The sequence below is a fragment of the Heterocephalus glaber genome, unplaced genomic scaffold, assembly GCF_053883595.1.
Source record: "Heterocephalus glaber isolate CG9 unplaced genomic scaffold, H.glaber_assembly_v1.0 deba00001586, whole genome shotgun sequence".
Taxonomy (NCBI): Eukaryota; Metazoa; Chordata; class Mammalia; order Rodentia; family Bathyergidae; genus Heterocephalus; species Heterocephalus glaber.
The window spans coordinates 19387852-19408236 of NW_028258364.1; the positions used below are offsets into that span (position 1 = coordinate 19387852).

The 20385-nt window shown below is 38.0% G+C and overlaps 1 protein-coding gene and 1 pseudogene across 3 annotated transcripts in view; one reads left to right on the forward strand and one right to left on the reverse strand.

Moving 5' to 3' along the window:
• Window positions 1–20385, forward strand: part of Naa15 (N-alpha-acetyltransferase 15, NatA auxiliary subunit) — an 88665-nt gene that overhangs the window by 19046 nt on the left and 49234 nt on the right. The gene's annotated exons all lie outside the window — the stretch shown is intronic.
• LOC106010248 (large ribosomal subunit protein eL30 pseudogene) lies at window positions 13841–17324 on the reverse strand (annotated as a pseudogene).

Consider the following 20385-nt stretch of genomic DNA (forward strand, 5'->3'; position numbering starts at 1 on the left):
CCTGAAATTGATGAATTCTAAGAACAATTGAGGTTAAGAGTAGGAAAACTTATTGGGGAATAGCAAGGGAGAATAAGAATGGGGAATAAGAATAGCTCCTGAGGGGTCCAGAATGGGTTGACCATTATTAGTTTTTTTAAAACCAGGGCAAAGTTTCACATTAAAGGTAGGAGAAAAACAAGGGTAGGGGGAAAATGGGCTCTGCAGAGCCAGTTTGGGCTGAGGAAGAACGGAGGAAAAAAATGGGTAGGATAGGCTATCGTGAAGATACATGATAGCCCCCCCCCCCCTTTTGGAGGTAGGGTCTTGCTGTGCAGTTCAGGCTGGCCCTGAACTTACCCTGTAGCCCAGGCTGGTGATCCTCCTGCCTCAGTCTCCCGACTGCTGGGATTGCAGGTGTGTGCCATTATGTGTGGCCGCAGTGGGTCTTACTTTGTCTTCATTTTTCAACTTTTGGAGTAAACAAACTTATTTTAAAATATAATGTAAAACCAGAAGAACAAATAGTCAACCTTAGGATTTTTTTCCTGGTTGTAGCAATATGCCACAAAGATAAATAAGATAACAAAAACACAGCATATTACTTGTGCATGGAACCTCCAGCTAAAAGAATTTTAGGAGGGGAGCTAAAGGTATTTTTTTTTAGAGATTCTGTTTTCTTTACAAAAACATTTTGAAATTGAAGTACAATGTTTACAGTGAAATACATAAGTCTTGGGTGTATTGTTCTTTTGTGCATGTATCTATGCAGGTTTTTCCTAACATACTTTTTTTCGTTTTCTTTTTCTTCCTTTTTTTTTGAGACAAGGTCTTGTTAATGTAGTTCAGGCTGGCCTTGAACTTGTGACATTCCTACTGCCTCAGCCTCCCTAGTGCTGGGATTACAGGCGTGCACCACCATGCCCAGCCTCTACTTTCTAATTATGAATAATTTTAAACATAAGAATACAGAGAGTGATATAAAAAAATCTACCTCCTAACATTGATGATAGTTATTGATTTTTGGATCATTCTTTTCCACCTATGACCCCTAACCACTGGTTTGTGTTGATGAAATCTCAGGCATTTCAAGCAGGTTTGACTTTTATCATTTACCTTGGTTTGAGACTGCGTTCCTTTGACAGTCTAGGGGGAGGAAGTGTGTTGTTTGCATTAGTGGTAGGAAAATGATGGAAAGGTATATTTAATACTACTAAAGAAAATCAGGTACTCTTTCTGCCAATCTAGATTGCTTGTACAGCCATACGTAGCTTGATGAAGGGACTATGTTTTGAAAAATGTGTTGTAGATGTCTTCTTTATTGTGCAAACATCATAGTGCACTTACTTAAACTTAGCTGATATAGATGAGCCACTACCCAAGGCCTCTTGTTGCAATGAAGATGTAGACACAAGATGTATGTGCTATAGCATGGTATACTGTGTTATGGTGAACTTTCTGTTTTGTAAGTAGGAATGTAATATAAAATACTGATAAAATATAATATAATACATAAACCAGTAACAGTTTTATTTTTATTAAGCATAATGCATTGTACCGAATTGAACTGTATGTGCTTCGCTCTTACACAACTGGTCCAACAGTAGGTTCATTATCACCAGTGTCACCAGGAACTCGTGAGCAAGCATTCCTGTGTGATGTTACTGTATCTACGGTGTCACCAGGATGTAGGGATTTCTCAGTTCCAGGATGACTTCGTAAGACCTCCACCATTGAAGTGTTATGCAGCATGTGACTTCATTTCATTAAATTTTTTGTCACTACGTTTTATTGATGTCAATAGACTAATTTTATTTTCCATGTAAGAAACCACTTTAAAAAATTTTTTCCCACTTTTTAAAATTGTAAGTTTTAATTTTTATTAGGCCACATTTACAGTGCACAGGGATTACATTGATTATGGGGCCTTGGTTCATGTTATGGCCTCACCCCCATCAAGAAACCTGTACTTTTAGGGAACTGTCTCTTTTAACAAGGATTTGAAAAAGGATAATGAACTTTTTTCTGCAGTGGATCACATTAGGTAGTTTTTTGGGGGGTGGTTCTTCCTTTTTCTGTGATTCTGGGGGTAGAACCCAGGGCCTTGTGCGTAGCAGGAAAGAGCTCTACCACTACACTACACCTCCAGCCCCCCACTCCCCTATTCTTAGTGAAAGTAGAATTTTCTAGAATGATCAGTGGAATAATTCCCACTGTTGTAAGTTCTCCTTCTTAACATTGTGCCCTGCTTGCGTGGTGTCCTAGTGCTTTCAGCCCAGCTGTGACATTGACAAACAGAAGGTCCTTTTGGGACTCCTGTGACACACATGCCTAAGACTGTGTTTTTCAAAAATAGATAATTTTTCTGTATTCTTCAGATTGGATGTTTTATTTATCTACCCAGTATACTAATCTGTTTTCTGCTGTTGAGCACATATAGTGAGCCTTCCTTCCCTCAAAGTGTCTCGAAAGTGTTTTACTACTGATGCCTTGAGCATTTTCATAATAACTAATATAAAACCTTCAATATTTCTCACATCTGTCCTTGGCAGTTGTTGATTGTCTTTTGTTTTTTTGGTACCGGGGATCGAACTTGGGTCCTTGCGCTTGTGCAGCAGGCGGCGAAACCACTGAGCTAAATCCCTGGCCCCTTGATTGTCTTTCTTAGGCAAATTGAGATTTTCCTGTTTGAATATTATTTTGATTTATATAGGACTCTAAGTCTTATATAAATTCTTTTTTTTTTGAAATAGTTTCTACATTTATTTCCTAATTTATACATGATTTTTGGTGTTACTATATTTAATAACAAAATGTTTATTTAATGTTTTGTCCACTTTTATGTAATTTTGTGGGGAGAAAGTGATGCCAGCAATTCTTTTTTTGACTGTATTATATCTTCTGTTATATGAATGTTTGAAAAAGCTTAGGCTAAAATGAATTGCTCACCCAGTGTGGTTGTGCTGTTTTTTTTATGTCTCCGTCTGCTGAAGGCCAGAAAAGATGCAAAAGGTCTGTGGATTGCTGTTCATTCTGCCTCCTATTGTTTCCTGACTTCCATCCAGTCAGTGCTGAATTTGAGAAGTGACGATCATGACCTTCATTCAGATGTGCCAACAAATTCATACTGATGTGCACACAGAAGCTCATCACCCATTAGGGTTTGTTGTTGAATCAAGGTCTCTTCGGGCTTAGCACGTTAGAAAGCGCACGGGGCCTTGAACCTTGCACTGGAACAGCCTTTTTTTAAAAAAAGACATCCTTATTGGTTCATTTCTTCGGGGTTTGGCCTATGAATTGTTTATGCTTTTGGTGTAATCTCTTAATAAACTGTTCTTCAAAAAGCATCTGCGTTTCCATTTGTCATGTCCTGCTGGCGAAGTGCATGCAGGCCCCCTCAGGAGTCGGGACCCTCTGGCGTCCCGGATGCTGCGCTCCGCAGTGGTGGAGCATGTCGGAGTCCATAAATTCTTGGATTATCTGATAATTTTTTTTTTTAGCGAATCTAGTTAGGTTCAGTTAGTCCTAACTCCAATGGAATGTGGTTCTAGTATCAGTTCATTTTTCAGAATCTTCGCAGTCCTGTTTGGATCTACCCTGAGTACTCCTATCCCCATAGCCAGGCTGGTGCCTGGACAGATAGATATCTCTTAGTTCAGTTCTCAAAGTCTTGAGTGTCGTGAGCAGCATCAGATCCATGCATGAAGCCAGGAGTTCATAAGCAGTGTTGTAGGGCTGCCTTCCTGTGATCTACTGAGTGATTCCCCAGCTGCCTTTTTTCCCTCTCTGGCTCTAAAAGCTAGGGCTTTAGTTACTCTCTGCTATGCAGTGTGCTTTCGTGACCACATCCATGACGGGTACAGGTTTATTACCTTCGTTATTCTCAAACAACCAGCTCTTGGTTTTGTAGGTTTCCTGTTTGTCTTTTTTTCTATTTCATTGACTCTTACCTTTATTATTTGGTTCTACTTCTTTTAAGTTTAATTTGCTTATTTTTCTAATTTCTTAAGGTAGAAGTGGAGATAATTTTTAAAGACCTTTTTAATAGGTTTTTCTGATAATTTTTTACTCTTTTCTTTCTTATTGTTACTTTTCAGCAATTGGATTGTGATATATCTTTGGGTTTGTTTTTTTACCCCGGTACTGGGGATCAAACTCAGGACCTTGCGTTTGCAAGGCAGGTGCGGTGCCATTGAGCTAAATCCCCAGGCCCTGGTTTTTGTTTTGTTTATCCAACTAGAAGTTTGTTGAGATTTTTGGATCTGTAGGTTCTGTTTTCATAATTTGACAGTGTTTGATAATTTCCCCCATGTTTGTCTTTATCCTATCCCCGTCCTTTGTTTTTTGAGACAAGATCTTGCTATATAGTTCAGGCTGGCCTTGAGCTTACTGTGTAACCCAGGCTGGCCGTGAATTTGTGATGCTCCTGCCTGAGCTTCCCAAGTGTTGGGATTACAGGTGTGCACCAGCATGTTTGGCCTCTCCTGGTACTCTAGTTACATGCATTCTTGAGACTATTATTAGTCCGCTTGACACTGTTCTGTTGGTCATTGAGATTCTCTTGTTTTTTTTAAAGCAAAACATTTATTGATACATTTTAGATATACATAATAACATTCATCATAGGGAATTTGTAAATGTACATGATATGCCTTGCTTCTTTTCTTTCCCATCCCCCCTTTGACCCTTCTCCCCCTCCTTATATCAGTAAGCTTTGTTTCTATTTTTTCCTTCTGTTTTCTTTTTTTTCTCCTCCCTTACCTTTCCTCCTCCCCCAAGATTCAATTTACTCTTTAAGCTTCTATTTCATATAGTTCCTGTTACTTTGTTTTCAAGTTCATGGCAGCCGCTTTGTATTTTCTGCAGTGTCTTTAAATTTACTGTAGTGTCTGACATTTTAAGTCTGTGTATATGGTTAGGTTTTTATTTTAGGTAATTTTCTGTTTTAGAGTTTTCATTTTAAAACAATTTCATTTTCTGTTTAGATTCCTACTTCCTGATTGCATTAATGTTTTCTTTTAAATCTTTACATATTATGTAATAGTTGCTAGTTTTAAAGGCTTTGCCCTTCCTCCAAGTCACTGCTACTTGTTTCCATTAATATCTTATTTCTGTGGGTCATGTGTGGGCCACCATTTCCTGCCTGTTTGCATTTTTAGTCATTCCCCATATCCCGGGCTTTTGGGTACAGTGGTCACTCTCATACTGGTATTGACTGCCTGCATCCTGTTACTTTCCTTATTAAAAAGATTAGTTCAGTAGGCAGTTAATTTGTTTGCATAGCTGCTTGATCTTTTCAAGATTTGTTTTTAAACTTTAGTAAAGGTGGGTCAAGGAGCCCTACTCCTAAGTAATGGGCTTTCTGGTCTTTGCTGAATCCTGGAGTGTTTAATGAAGCCTGTTCAGTTGCACACTGGCTCTCATCCGCCTGCCTGCCAGCTATGTGTGAACACTAGTGTCAGGCTTAGGCTTCTTGGTAGTTGTTCTTTGCCTGTGTCTGGGTTTGGTAGACTCTTGCTGTGTATCTGTCCAGTGTAACATTTACCCAAAGATGCGTGTGCAGATTTCAGAAGCTTCCTCTCTCTCTTTCTGGTGCCCTGCCCCATAAAGTCTAGCTATCCCAGCAGTTTCTCAAGTGGGTATCTGCTCAGATTAGTGAGACTGCTGAGCTGTGTGGGTCTCCCTCCACATTCTGCTGTCTGGAAAATGCCTCTAGACAGAAACACGGAATTTTCTTGGGATTTAGCTTGCTTTCCTTCTGAGAACAGGATCGTGTGTTGGCGTTTGTCCAGCGGCTAAAAACAGTTATTTTCATATTTACTCTCCAGTTTTCTGCTTGGCAGGAGGCTGATTTGCTGTCAGTTACTCCTCTGCAGTTGAGAGCACAGGTCTCAGTGTGCAGTGCCAGAATTTAGCACATGGGATTTTATTATCTGTTAGAATAGTTCAGTCTGTTTTAATTACATCCTGTTTGATTTATTGTGTCTATAGTGGAGTGTTAATATTTTAAATCTTAATTACTGCTGAAAGATAATAGCCTATAGTGTTTTAGTATTTTTGAAACTATAATTTGGCGCTAACCTGTATACATGCCCATGTTATAGGCAGGAAGACAAATAGAATACTGTGGCATTCACTCTGTACCAAGGGAAATCCTCATCCACAAGTCTGAAATTTTAAGAAGAGTTTCAGATGAAGGACTGTAGATTTTGGGTTTTTTGCCCACACTGAAGATTGAACCCAGGGTCTTGCCCGTCCTTGTGCTAGGAAAGTGCTCTGCCACAAAATTATACATCCTCAGCCTTTATTTTTTATTTCAAGACAGAATCTCACTAAGTTTTCTAGGCTGGACTTGAACATATAATCCTTCTATCTCAGCCTCCTGAGTAGCAGGGATTGCAGACATGTGTCATCATGCCTGGCTAGACCTGTATTTATAGCTCATGTATTTTTTATTTAATTCTGTTGTAGAGAATTAAGTATGTCTGTCTGCTATTCTTTTTTTTTTTTTTTTTTTTTTTGAGACAGGGTCCCACTATGTAGTTCAGGCTAGCCTTGAACTCATTACATGTCCCAGGGTGGCCTGGAACTAGCAACCATCCTCCTGCCTCAGCCTCCAGAGTGCTGGAATTATAGGCATGTAATACCATGTCTGGCCACTATGTCACTTTATAAAACTGATGTTAATGAAATGAATGTTAAATTTCTGCTGAGACTGTACTCTGTATGTATAAAAAATAAGTTCCCTGAAAATGTAGTTTAAGCCCACTGGGTTAGTTAAGAAGATAGCACTAAATAAAAATCTTGTCACTCTGGGTGTGGTAGTGTATATCTGTGATCCCAGCACTTCGGAAATTGAGGTAGCTAGATCAAAATTTCAAGCCTAGTTCAGGGAATTTAGTGACTAGAAAGACCTTCTCTCAAATATTTAAAAGAACTGGATGTGTACCTTAGTGCAAAGGTCTTGAGTTCAGTCCTCAGCACTTGGGGAAGGGTCAACTTAATGTCATTTCTGTCATATAGTTCTGTAGAATAAATTCAGGGGTTTTAAAAAAATGAGTAAGTTTTTTTCAGTATCTTTTTTTTTTTCCTCTCCCACATTTTGAGACAGTGTCTCATTGTGTAGTTCAGGCTGACCTTGAACTCACTCTGTAGACCAGGCTGGACTTGAACTCACAGGGATCCTCCTGCCTCAGCCTCCCAAGTGCTGGAATTACAGGCATTTGTGACCACACTGGCTCTGTTTTTGTTTGAGATAAGGTCTCACTATATGGTCTAGGCTGGTGTTAAACTTGTTAGGTAGCCTGGGCTGGCCTCAAACTTGAGCTTTTCCTATTTTAACCTCTGGAGTACTGGAATTACAGCTAAGTGCCACCATGCCTGGCTATCTTAACCATTTTAAGCATGCATTGTCGTGACATTAAGTATGTTCATATTGTTGTGCAGTCAGCATCATCCATCTTTAGGACTCTTCATTTTGCAAAACCAAAATACTTTTTATCCATTAAACAGTTCCATTCCCCTCTGTCTCCAGCTCCTGGAAACTACCATTATACTTTGTCTTATGCATTTGATCACTTTACAGAGCTCATGTAAGTGAAATCATACATTACTGTCTTGTTTTTTGTGTGTATACCTGGCTTGGCGGGGGGGTGGTACTGGGAATTGAACTCAGGGCTTTTCACACTGTGCTATATCCCCAGCTATTATCTCTCTCTCTTATTTTTTTTTGGTACCGAGGATCAAACTAAATCCCCACCCCCATATTTCTTATCTTTGAGACAGGTTTTCTTTGAACAGCCAAGTTGCCCAGGCTGGACTAGAATTTGGGATCTTCCTGCCTCACCCTAGCAGAATGTTGGAATTACAGTTTTGTGCCACCACATGCCGGTGACTGGCATGTTACACTTGGGGTAATATTCTGATGGCTTATCCATGTTGTAGGTCATTGATGCGTTTCCTTACTGTTTCTTCCACATTTTACCTGTTTTGAATAATATATGAACATGGTGCATAAATCTTTGAGACTCTGTTTTCATTCATTTTTGAGTATATGCTTAGAATGGAATTGCTGGACCATATAATTCTATTTTTAATTTTGGGGAGGAATTGACATACTGTTATCCTCACTAGCTCTGTCATTTTACATTCTCATCAACAGTATCTGTCCTTGCTAACACTTGTTATTTTGTTTTCTCAAGTGCTGGGGCTCAAACCCAGGGTTCATGTGGGCTAGGCAAGCATTGTACCACTGAGCTTTACATGGTTCCTTTTCAAATATGTAGTGGCACACTACATATGAGGTGGTATCCTATACTTTTAATTTATTTTCGTAAGGTTGAGTGATGTTGGGCAACATTTCTTGTGCTTATTGGCCATTTGTATATCTTTCAAGATAAATATTCAGTCCTTTCCCTAATTTTTTTTCCTTTCCCCATTTTTGAATTTTTTTGCTGTTGTTGAATCTTAGGAGTTATTTATTCTGAATATTCATCCCTTATTAGATAAAAGGGTTCTCTGGGTTGTCTTTTTACTCTGTCGATAGTGTCTTTTGGTGTACAAAAACTTTAAATTTTTATGAAGTCCAGTTTGTCTACTTTTATCATTGCTCATGCTAAATCCAGTGTTGTGAATCTTTGGCCTTAAATTTTCTTCTAAAAGTATTGTAGTTTTTGGTCTTACGGATCCACGTTAACTTAATTTTTATATATAGTGTTAGGTAAGCATCTATTTGCATTATTTTGCATGTAAATATCTGGGTTTCTTAGCACCATTTGTTGAAAATACTATCTTTTCCCCCACTTTGATTTTGGCATCTTTGCTGAAAGTCACGTATGCTAGGATTTGTTTCTGGAGTTTCAATTCCATTTGTCTCTATGTCTGTCTTGATACCATTCCTACACTGTTTGGATTACTGTAGCTTTGTAATAAGTTTTGAAGTTAGGAAATGTGAGTCTAATTAACCCCTCCCATTGTTTTGGGTATTCCAGTCCCTTCATATTCCATATGAATTTTAGGATGAATTTTTTTCTGTCTGCAAAAATGTATTGTGATTTCAGTAGGGATTACGTTAAACTTACAGATTTGGGGGTAATATCAAGTCTTCTAGTCCATGAGGTAGGGCTGTCTTTCCATTTATTTATGTCTTTAATTTCTGAAATAGTTTTGTAGTTTTCATTGTATAAATCTTGCATCATTTTAGTTAATTCCCAGTATTTTATCTTTCGGTGTAGTATTATAAAATAAATAACTTTCTTAATTTCACTTTTATGATTGCTTATTTTTAGTGTATGGAAATACAACTCATTTTTGTGTTTTGAAAAATACTGCTACTTTGAAGTCCTTTATTATAACAGATTTGTGTGTGTGTGTGTGTGTGTGCCAGGGATCAAACTCAGGACCTTGCACTTGCGAGGCAGGTGGAGGCACCACTGAGCTAAATCCCCGGCCCCTGTAACGGATTTTTTGTGGAATCTTAGGATTCTGTAGATATAAAATCTCATCTGTGAACAGAGGTAATTTTACTTTATTTTCAATTGGGAAGCCATTTCTTTTTGTTGTTGTTGTTGCTTAATTCCTGGGACTTTTAAAGCTATCTTGAACAGAAGAGGAGGAAGTGGGCATCCTTGCTTATTTATTCTTGATCTTAGAGAAAAAGCTTTCAGTTTTTTTGAGATAGATTTTGTCTTAGTCACTTTCCTATAATATCTGACATCTGCAACTTAAAGAGGAAACATTTAGTTTATTAATATTTTATCCTATTCCTCCCCCTCAAGCCCCCTTCTCTCCCTGTGTACAAAAGCTTTGTTTCCATGTTTTTCTTCTATTTTCACTTTTTTCTTATTCTTTTCTTTCTTTCTCCCTCCTTCCTCCTTTGTTCTCCTTCCCATTTGAACATTTTCTTCCTGTTTCCCAACATCCATTATACATGTCAGTCCTTATTTCCACATTCAGTTTCTCACACCAGAGAAACAATGTAGTATTTAAACATGTGTGTCTGGTTTATTTCACTTAAGAGTGTGGTCTCTTGGGCTGGGGATTTAATGCTCAGTGGTTTCACTGCCTGCTGTGCAAGCACAGGGTCCCGAGTTTGATCTCCAGTACCCAAAAAAAAAAAAAGTGGCTATTATCAAGAAATCTATGAATAACAAATGCTTGCAAGGCTGAGAAGAGGAACCCTTCTCTGTTGCTGGTGGGAATGTAAGTTGATACAACATCATGGAAATGAGTATGGAGATTGAAAAACTAAAACTGGAGGTTCCATTTGACTCAGCAGTTCTCCTTCTAGGTTTCTTCTTAAGTTAAAGTCATCATACCACAGTGATACATGCATACCCGTGTTTATAGCAACAGAACTTTTAATAGCTAAATCTTGGAAACAGCCCATATGCCCATCAACAGATGAATGGATAAAGAAAATGTGGTTTTCATATACAGTGGAAAACTACTCTGCCATAAAGATAAACTTGGGACATTTTTGGTAAATGGACTCACCTTGAGACCATAATCCCAAGTGAAATAAATCAAGCACACTCTTAAGTTTAAATATCGTATCACAGTGTTTCTCTCATGTGAGAAATACAAAGTATAAATAATGAGCAAAATAGAGGATAGATATGAGGAAGTAGGAAGAATTTGTCCAGATGGGAGGGGAATGAGATGGGGGAGGGAGGAGGGGAGGAAGGGAAATGGGATTTAAAGGAAAAAGAAAAAATTGAAGAAAAAGTGAAAATACAGCTTTTACAAATAGGAAGGATCGATCCCCAGTACCATAAACAAAACAAATAGGGAGGGAGAAGGGTTGGAGGGAAAGGGGGAAAGGGATAAAACTAAAAAGAAATTGAGATGTGTTGTGTACATATACAGGTCCCCCGTGATGAATGTGTTCATTATGTGCTACAAACATTACTCATTTTTTAAAAACTCAGTTTTTTGGGAGGATTATCCGATTGGTTAATTTGGGTTTTTTTCCTCACTTTATTTTTGACATTTTAATTGTCCATTTAATTATGAAACAGTGTAAGTAAAGACAAGGTTAGATTTGTTGCATAGAAGATCTTTTTAAAAATGAGAACTTCTTGGCGTTAATCACCTCTGTGCTAATATTTAATAGTTCCTGTATGTAGCGGAGTTGTCAGACGAGGGCCAGTGGGTACTGATGATAGTAGTAAGTTTTGCCACTAACTAGGTATGTAATCTCTGGCAAATTGCTTGTTTTCTTAATTTTACCCCTGTACACTATAGGTTGAACTTTTTGTGTGCCTAGTTTATAGGATTGCTGTGAAGATTAAATAACAAGTGAGTGTGAAATCCCTTTGGAAAGTGTGGTGCTGTGAGCAAATACGAGGGGTTTTCAATCAGATCATGAAAAACTCCACTGGAATCCTGAATTTTTAAATTTACCTATGCAGAAGAAAGTTATATCATGCAAATCAAGTAAGAGTATCAATATTTATGTTATGATGTATTAATATGAATTGTACTTATACAAACTCATTTTGTACAATAGAGTAAACGTTGAGTAGTTGGTTTTTTTTTTGTTTTTGGTACTAGGGATCGAACTCAGGTCTTTGCGCTTGCACAGCAGGCGGCGAAACCACTGAGCTAAATCCCCGGCCCTAGTAAACGTTAAGTTATAGATTAAATTTTTCTTGTTAAAAAAAATCAATGTTGGGCCTGGCCCTAAAAAACGTTAAGTTACAGATTAAATTTTTCATGTTAAAAAAAATCAGTGTTGGGCCGGGGATTTAGCTCAGTGGTTTCGCCGCCTGCTGTGCAAGCGCAAGGACCCGATCGATCGCCGGTACCAAAAAAAAAAAAAAAAAAAAAATCAGTGTTTGAGGTGCGCTGCCTCGCAAGCGCAAGGTCCTGAGTTCGATCCCTGGTAACCCTAAATAAACAAACAAATAAAAATTTTAAGAAAGATTAGACCCCGTCTTAAAAAAAAAGATTACATAACTGGTTTTATTGTCTGGACTGAGTATTTGAAAGCGCAGCTATTTGATTCCAGAGGCGATCTTTTTTCCTGTTTCACTAATTCTCTGAAGTAAAGTTTTCAGTTCATAGTGTTTCTGTTACATAAAAATAACCTGGGATGTAATGCTAGGATTTTGACACTGTGGTGGTATTTCATGATTTGTATACTGGCGCGTTAGACCTTGATTCTTTGTGTCAGACAACTGACTCTCTGTAACCTTGAAAGTTCCGGTTCTGAAGAGTCACCAACCACAAATCAAAATATTCTGGGAGGAAAAATGCAGTTGTACTGAAACGTACAGACTTTTTTCTTGTCATTATTCCCTGAGCAATATAACATACCAGCTGTTTCCATAGCATTTATACTGGGTAATTTAGAGATTCTTTAAAGTATATAGGAAGATGTGCATAGGTTATGTGCAAGTACTGCACTATTGTGTACATGGAACTTGAGCGTCCCTTATCCATGGAACCAATCTTGAGTAAATACCAAGGTACCACGGTTATATATATGCATTTGCTTTGGTATAATTCAAGCCTCTGTCATGAAAGCCATTAGTAGAATGTCAAAGTGGATTTATAATAATTTACTGCTGGTTCAGGTATGTCATTAATTTTGGATGTTTTTGACATTTTAATTTTTTGCAATCTTGGTTATTAATCTTATTAATTCCTTTTCCTATCATTTGGTGATTATATGTTCATATTTTTGTTGAGCATATATTTCCACACATGGTTGTAGTTTGTTCCTGTTCATGCTCCCTGTTACCTACCCTCTGTTCTTCCCCAATTCATGCTCCCTGTTACCTACCCTCTGTTCTTCCCCAATTCTCCTTCCCCCTATTTTCTTCTTCTTGTCTAATAGTAGTCTTTCTTCTGCTTTCAATTCATCTTTTTTGGATCCTACCTAGGGAAAACAAGTGATAATTGTCTTTCTGAAACTGACTAATTTTGCTTAACATGATGATCTCCATTTTCTTGAGAGTGATATAATTTCATTCTTTATGGCTTAATAATACTCTGCTAGTATACCACCTTTTTATCCATTCATATGTTGATTAGCATCTTGGCTGCTTCTACCTCATCCCCCACCCCATGCTCACCAGGATTTATTTTTGTATTCTTCATGATAGCCATACTAACTGGGGTGAGGTGGAATCTCAATGTAGTTTTGTTTTTTGTTTTTTACTGGGGATCAAACTCGGGTCCTTGTGCTTTCGAGACCGGAGGTATAACCACTGAGCTAAATCCCTGGCCCATCAGTGTAGTTTTGATTTGCACTTACCTAATGGCTGAAGATGTTGAACATTTTTTCATATACTCATTGGCCATTTGTACTACTTTTGAGAAGTAGCTTTTGAATTCCTTTTTCCCTTTTATTGATTGGGCTATTTGAGTTTTTAGTGGCTACATTTTTTGAGTTCTTTGTATATTCTAGTTTTTTTTTTGGTACTGGGGATCGAACTCAGGTCCTTGTGCTTGCAAGGCAGGCAGAGGAACCACTGAGCTAGATCCCCAGCCCTGTATATTCTAGATGTTGATCCTCTACCAGAACGTGAGTTGTAAAAGATTTCCTTCCATTCTCTAGGCTGTGTCTTCACTCTGTTGCTTGTTTTCCATTCAGAAAAATTTTCCCTTCAATTTTCTGGGGGTTTTTTTCTTATCCCATTTTTCCTTTCCCCCCTCCCCCTCCCTTGATTCTGTACAGAAATTTAAAAATTTGATGTACTTTCATTTGTTGATGCTTGCTGTTGATGCTTATTTCTTGTGCTACTGGCATTCTTTTCAGGAAGTCTTTGTCTGTGCCTATGGTTTCAAGTGTTTCCTCTATATTTTCTTTTTTTTAAACTCTGGCAAGTTTTATGGATGAAAAATTTTGCATTGTTTATTTTTCACTGGTCAGTTCTGGCATGGTTCTAATGATGTCAGAATCACCTGGATCAATGATCGCCTGTGTGCATACCCTTTTTTTTTTTCCCTGTGTGAATACTCTAGCATTTTCCACATGCTGTGCGCAGTTCGATATCATTGCCACTGTAGTGATGGACACCAGTTTTGGCCAACATGGCATAGTACTCTAGTTCAGATTTCCTCAAAGCCAGGCAGTTGTTGGCGAGGATGACCAATTTTGCTTTCCCTGTCTGATTATCTTCAGTGTGTGCTTGTACCCCAGCACGTACTTTCCACTTTTCAGAACAAGTTGGTAGCTAGAGTTGATGGACTCCAGAGATTTTTTTTTTTTTGTCTTCTTTGCAGCCCCTATCTTCCTGTGTGGGTGTGGGTCTGCCCCCAACCAAAAGCAGCCGCCCAGATGTGCAGGGAGCAAGAAAGCTATATTTTCTTCTAGCAGTTCCAAACTTTCAGGCCGTGTACATAAGCCTTTAATCCCTTTGAATTGATTTCTGTACAGGGATCTCTTTTCAGTCTTCTACATATGGACATCCAGTTTTCCCAGTAACCTTTGTTAAAGAGGTTATCTTTTCTCCTGTATATGTTTTTGACTCCTTTGTCAAGAATCAGATGGCTGTAGTTGTATGGGTTTATTTCTGTGTTCTCTATTGTATTCTGTTGTTCAGTGTTTCTTATGCCAGAGCTAGGCTGTTTTTGTTAAGATGGTTTTGTAGTATCAGGTATTGTTATGCTCCCAAATTTGCTCTTTTTGTTTAGGATTGCTTTGGGTATTCTTGATCTTTTGTTTTTCCGTATACATTTTAGGATTGTTTTTTCTAGTTCTGTAAAGCTTATCATTGGAATTTTGATGGAGTTTGCACTGAATCTGTAGATCACCTTCGATAATGTGGCAGTTTGAGCAGTATGTATTCTGCTCAGTAAGCATGTGAGGTCTTTCCTCCGCCTGCTGTCATCTCCAGTTTCTTTCTTGAGTTCTGTGATTTTCATTGTACAGATCTTTCACCTCCTTGGATATATTGATTCCTAGGTATTTTACTGTTACTATTTTTGAAGCTATTGGGAATAGAATTGTTTCCTGATGTCTTTCTCAACTAAATTCATTATTGGTGTGTAGAAAAGCTATTAAGTTTTTAATGTTCATTTTGTATCCTGCAAGCTGTACATTTGATAATTCCTTCTGTGGAACAGTTTTTCAAAATGAATGAGCCAATTTTCACTCCTAAAACAGTGTGTAAGAGTTGAGTTGCTTCATTACTTTATTATCTAGTTTAATGGTATGATATAATTTTTCTTTTGGTACTGGGGATCGACCTTGTGCTTGCAGGCGATGGAACCACTGAGCTAAATCCTTGGCCCCGGTATGATATAGTTTTGATGTGAATACCTTTAATGTGGTTATTAGCTATCAGGAAAACCTGCTTGGGTGTTTGTTCAAGACCCTTGCCCAATTTTTTATTGGGCTATCTGCCTGTTACCAATTCTTAGGAGATTTAAAAATGTGGTCTGGAGCCGGGGATTTAACTCAGTGGTTCCTCTGCGTGCCTTGCAAGCGGAAGGACCCAAGTTCGATCCCCGGTACCAAAACAAAACAATGTGGTCTGCATGTAAGGTCTTTGTGGAACACACTTATTTTAAATATATTCTCCCAGGCTTCCTTTGTACCCAGTGTCGAACATTTAAGGTTTTCTGTCTGATCATTTTTTTTTTTTTTTTTCAGTGCCGGGGATAGAACTTGGGTCCTTGCGCTTGCAAGGCAGGCAGTGGCACCACTGAGCTAAATCCCCGGCCTGCAAGGTTTTCTATTTAAGGAATCTTGCCTACCTAATTTTTCTGGTTTTGGGTTTTTTTCTTTTTTCCTAGAAGCCATTTTTCACTTTGACTTTTGTATTTAGATACATGGTGCTTTTAGTTTTTTGGTTTTTTTTTTTTTGTACTGGTGACCCAACTCAGGACCTTGCACTTGCGAGGCAGGTGGCAGCTCCAGTGAGCTAAATTCCCAGCCCTAGAATTGTATTTTTAAAAGAATTTTATTCTTATATTGGGAGTCTTCTAATTTATTTTATTTATGCATTTTCTTTTACAGTTTTTGTTACTGTTCCTTCCAGTTCACTGATAACATTTTTCTTCTAAAGTATAATCTACTTTTAATATCATCTGGTGAAATTTTCATTTTATTTTATCATTATAATTATTATGTTTTGTTTTGTGGTACCAGGGATGGAACTTACAACCTTGCACTTGAAGGCAGGCGTGGTGCCACTGAGCTAAATCCCGGGCCCTGAAATTTTCATTTTAAATGATGTATTTTCATCCATATATAAAGTCCTATTTGGTTCTTTTTTTATATATTTCATTTCTCTTTTCATGCTTATACTTGCTTTGTAATTCAGGAAGGCCTTGAACTCACTGTATAGCCCAGACTGGCCTAGAACTCACAGTGATCCTCTTGCCTCAGGCTCCTGAGTACTGGAATTACAGACATGCACCACCACTCCCCACTACTTTTCTATTAATTCTTGAAGAAAAATCTTCAGTACATTTAAAATAGTTGTTTTAACATTTAAATTTAGTAATTCCATTATTTTCTTCCTATTTCTCCTGGTATGGGTCATAGTTTAGAAACTTCTTCTGTCCATCTCTTCATTCCCCCTCCCCTTCCTTTTCTTTTCCTTTCACATGTTTTTCTGAGATGAGGTCTCTCTGTGTAGCCCATGCTGGGCTTAAACATAGAGTCCTCCTGCCTGAATCTCCTCAGGGCGGGGATTCCAAGCTTGTGCCACCATGCCCAGTTTGTTGTCTGGAAACTGTGTTAGATGTTTTACTTCAACAGATTTTAAGTCATTTTGTTGGGTGTAGCTGTCTTTAAAAGTGTCAGACTTTGTCCTGCACACAGTGAGGATGTTTGTGTTGTTAGAGTGGGATCCTTTTTAGGTTTCCCTAAGGTGGGTCTGGAGTAACATCCAGGCAGGTTTATGCTCTTCATGCGTTGGATTCTGTGGCTTGTGGTTGACATGCTGTTCTGATGAGTTGGAACTGAGCCTTACATGGGACCCGAGAGTAGTTGAGCTTGGTACTTTCTGGCCATTCTTTTATCTGCTTGTGTGAAGTTTCACCCTAAAGACCCAAGAGTTAGTAGTAGTAGTTTTCAGCAACAGACACATGGTAATTGTTGGCATCCTTCTGGATCTTTCCTGGTAGAGCTGTTCTTTTTAGGACTCTTCCTTCCAGAGTTCCTCAGCTCTTTGAACATGAATCTTTGTTTAACACCGTGGCCTGCTGTGTTCTCCTTGGGGGTCTTTCTCTTTGTGCTATGATCTGAAAAGTGCCAGCAGGTGTAAAGAAGTGATGTTTTATGATTCTTGCCTTGTCTCATTGTCCATGATCTTGTGCTGCTTGTTGTACTGTTACTTTCTTCAGTTTGTTTATGGTAGACGGTAGTGAGTTCAGCCTCACTCCATCGTGCCAAAATAAGTCATCTGGCCACATTTAAAAATTTTTTAAGTTTAAAAAAAATTTGTTTTAAACTGATAACATAAAAATGTATTTTATTTATTTCCTTTTATTTATTTTTTGGTACGGGGATCGAACTCGGGTCCTTAGCTTGTGAGGCAGGGGGTGGAACCATTGAGCTAAATCCCCGGCCCAAAAAATGTATTTTATTTATGAACTATTGTGTGGTATTTTAATACATGTATAGATTGTATAATGTTCAGATCAGGATAAACATTTATCTGCTGAAATACATATTATCTCTTGATGCTGAAAACACTCAAATTCATAATATTTAATGCATTGTGTAGCCACCCTGTTGTGGAGTAGCAGTACCCTGGAACTTCTTCCATCTTACTAGAACTTAGTACTCATTGACCTACCCTCCCCATCCTGCCTCTTCCCTATTGCCCCCAGCTTCTGTGACATCCTCGTCTTTACACGTGAGTGAGGTCGTGCAGTGCTTGTCTTTTTGTACATGGCTTATTTCATTTAACATAAAGATCACAAATTTCATCTATGTGGTAACAAATGGCAAAATTTTCATCTTCTTTATGACTGAATAATATTTCATTGTGTATATATACTGCCTTTTCTTTATTCATCAGTTCATGGGCACTTAGTTGTTACTATTGTTTGGTTATTGTGGTTAGTATTGTGGTAAACACAGGAGTGCACATGCTTCTTTAATATGCTGATTTCCTTTGGAGAGATAGATATATTTATATATCATATTTTATATATAAATATTTATGGTATTTATATGGAATAGGATTGCTGGATCATATATAGTTCTGTTTTTGAATATTTGAGTCACCTCCATACTGTTTTCTGTAGTGATTGTACTAATTTGCATTCCTATCAGTGGTGTGCAAGGGTCCCCCCTTTTTTATGTCCTTGGCAGCACTTGTTATATTCAGTCTTTAAAAATCATAACCATTTTCACGGGAGTAAGGGGATATCTCATTGTGGTTTAATTTGTATTTCCTTGATGCTTAGTGACACTGAGCATTTTTTCATACACCTGTTGGCCATTCCTATGTCTTATTTTTTTGTTGTTTTTTTAACTCACTATATAGCTCAGCCTGGCCTTGAACTCGAAGTGATCCTCCTGCTTCAGCCTCCTGAGTGCTGGGATTACAGGCATTCGCCATCTCACCTGCCTGTATGTTTTTAACTCAGGGCCTAGCGCTTGCCAGGCCGGTGCTGTACCCCTTAGCTGCATCCCTGGTTCTGCTTATATGTCTTCTTTTGAGAACTATTTAGATCTGTTGCCCTTTTTAAATTGTATTTTGTTTTTGCTATTCAGTTTTTGAGTTCTTTGTCCATTCTGGATATTAGCTCTTTGTCAGTATACAGTTTGCAAATATTTTCTCTATTTTGTCTCTAATAATTGTTTCCTTTGCTGAACAGAGGCTTTTTAGTTTGATGTAATCTCATTTATCTATTTTTGCTTTTATTTTCTGTGTTTTTGGGGTCTTGTTCAAAAAAATCCTTGGTCCAGTATCCGTAGTATTTTCTGTATGTTCTTTCTGGTAATTTCATAGTTTATATTTAAGACTATCTGTAGTATTTTCTGTATGTTCCTTCTGGTAGTTTCATAGTTTATATTTAAGACTTTAATCTATTTTGAGTTGATTTTTGTAACTGATGAGAGGGTCTAGTTTCATTCTTTTGCATGTGTATATCTGATCTTCCCATACCATTTCTGAAAAGACTGTTCTTTCTACACTCCTTGTTCTTAGCACTTTGTCAAAGATCAATTACAGATGTGTGGGTTTCTCTCCAGGCTCTGTATTCTCTTCCCTTGCTCTGTTTTATGCAGTGCTGTGCTGTTTCGATTACTGTAGGTTTGTGTATTCCTGCACGTGTGTGTGTGCGTGTGCGTGAGTGTGTGTATTTTTTTTTCTTGGTACAGTAATGGGAATTGAACCTAGAGCCTTCCCACTAGGCTGCATTCCCAGGCCTATTTTTTTATTAATTTATTTTATTTATTTTGATTTTTAGAGACAGGGTTTTGCTTTGTAATTCAGGCTGGCCTTGAACTCACTGTGTAGTCCAGACTGGCCTTGAATTCTCGGTAATCCTCCTGCCTGAGCCTCGTGAGTGCTGGGGTTACAGGCATGTGTCGCCATGCTGGTTGACGTTTTTGGGAGATAGGGTCTTGCTAATTTCCCTAGGCTGGGCTTAAACTTTCAGTTCTCCTGCCTTTGTCTCCCATAGTGCTGGGATTACAAGTGTGTGTCACTGCCCCCAACATTGTAGTGTATTTTGAAGTAAGATAATATAATGCCTACTACTTTGTTCTTTTTGCTTAAGATTGCTTTGACTATTCAGGGTTTCTTGTGGTTCCATACAAACTTTAGGATTTTTTTCCTAGTTCTGGGGAGATTGTCACTGATATTTTTATAGGAATTGCATTGAGTTCTTTATATGTTAAAAGGAACACTTTGGTTAATATGGATATTTTAACAGCATTGATTCTTTGAATTCATGAATATGACATATCTTTCCATTTTTTGTGTCCTCTTTTTCATCGATATTTTATAATTTTCATTGTAGAGCTCATTCACCTCTTTCCTAGGTTTTTATTTTTCAGGATTGTTTTCTTGATTTCTGTTTCAGATAATTGACTATTGGTATATACTTGATTATTGATTTTGTATCCTGAAACTTTGCTAAATATGTTTATTAGTTCTAAAAGGTTTTTGCTGACATCTGAGGCTCTTTACATAAGACCATGTCATCTGCAAACCATGAGAGTGTGACTTGCTCTTTTCCAGTTTGGAAGCTTTGTTTCTTTCTCTTGCTGGATTGTGTGGCTGGGATTTCCCGTACCGTGTGGCATAGAAGTGGGGAAAGTGAACATCTTCGTCTTGTTCCAGATCTTAGAGAGAAAACAGACTACATTTTTCTGAGAAGTAAATATCTTAGAAGGGAAAAGATGATTTTTTTGAAGTGACACTTATTAGCCTCCTTCCCCCCCCCCCGAAACAGCAACAAGTTTTGCCTTCATTCTTATTTATTTAT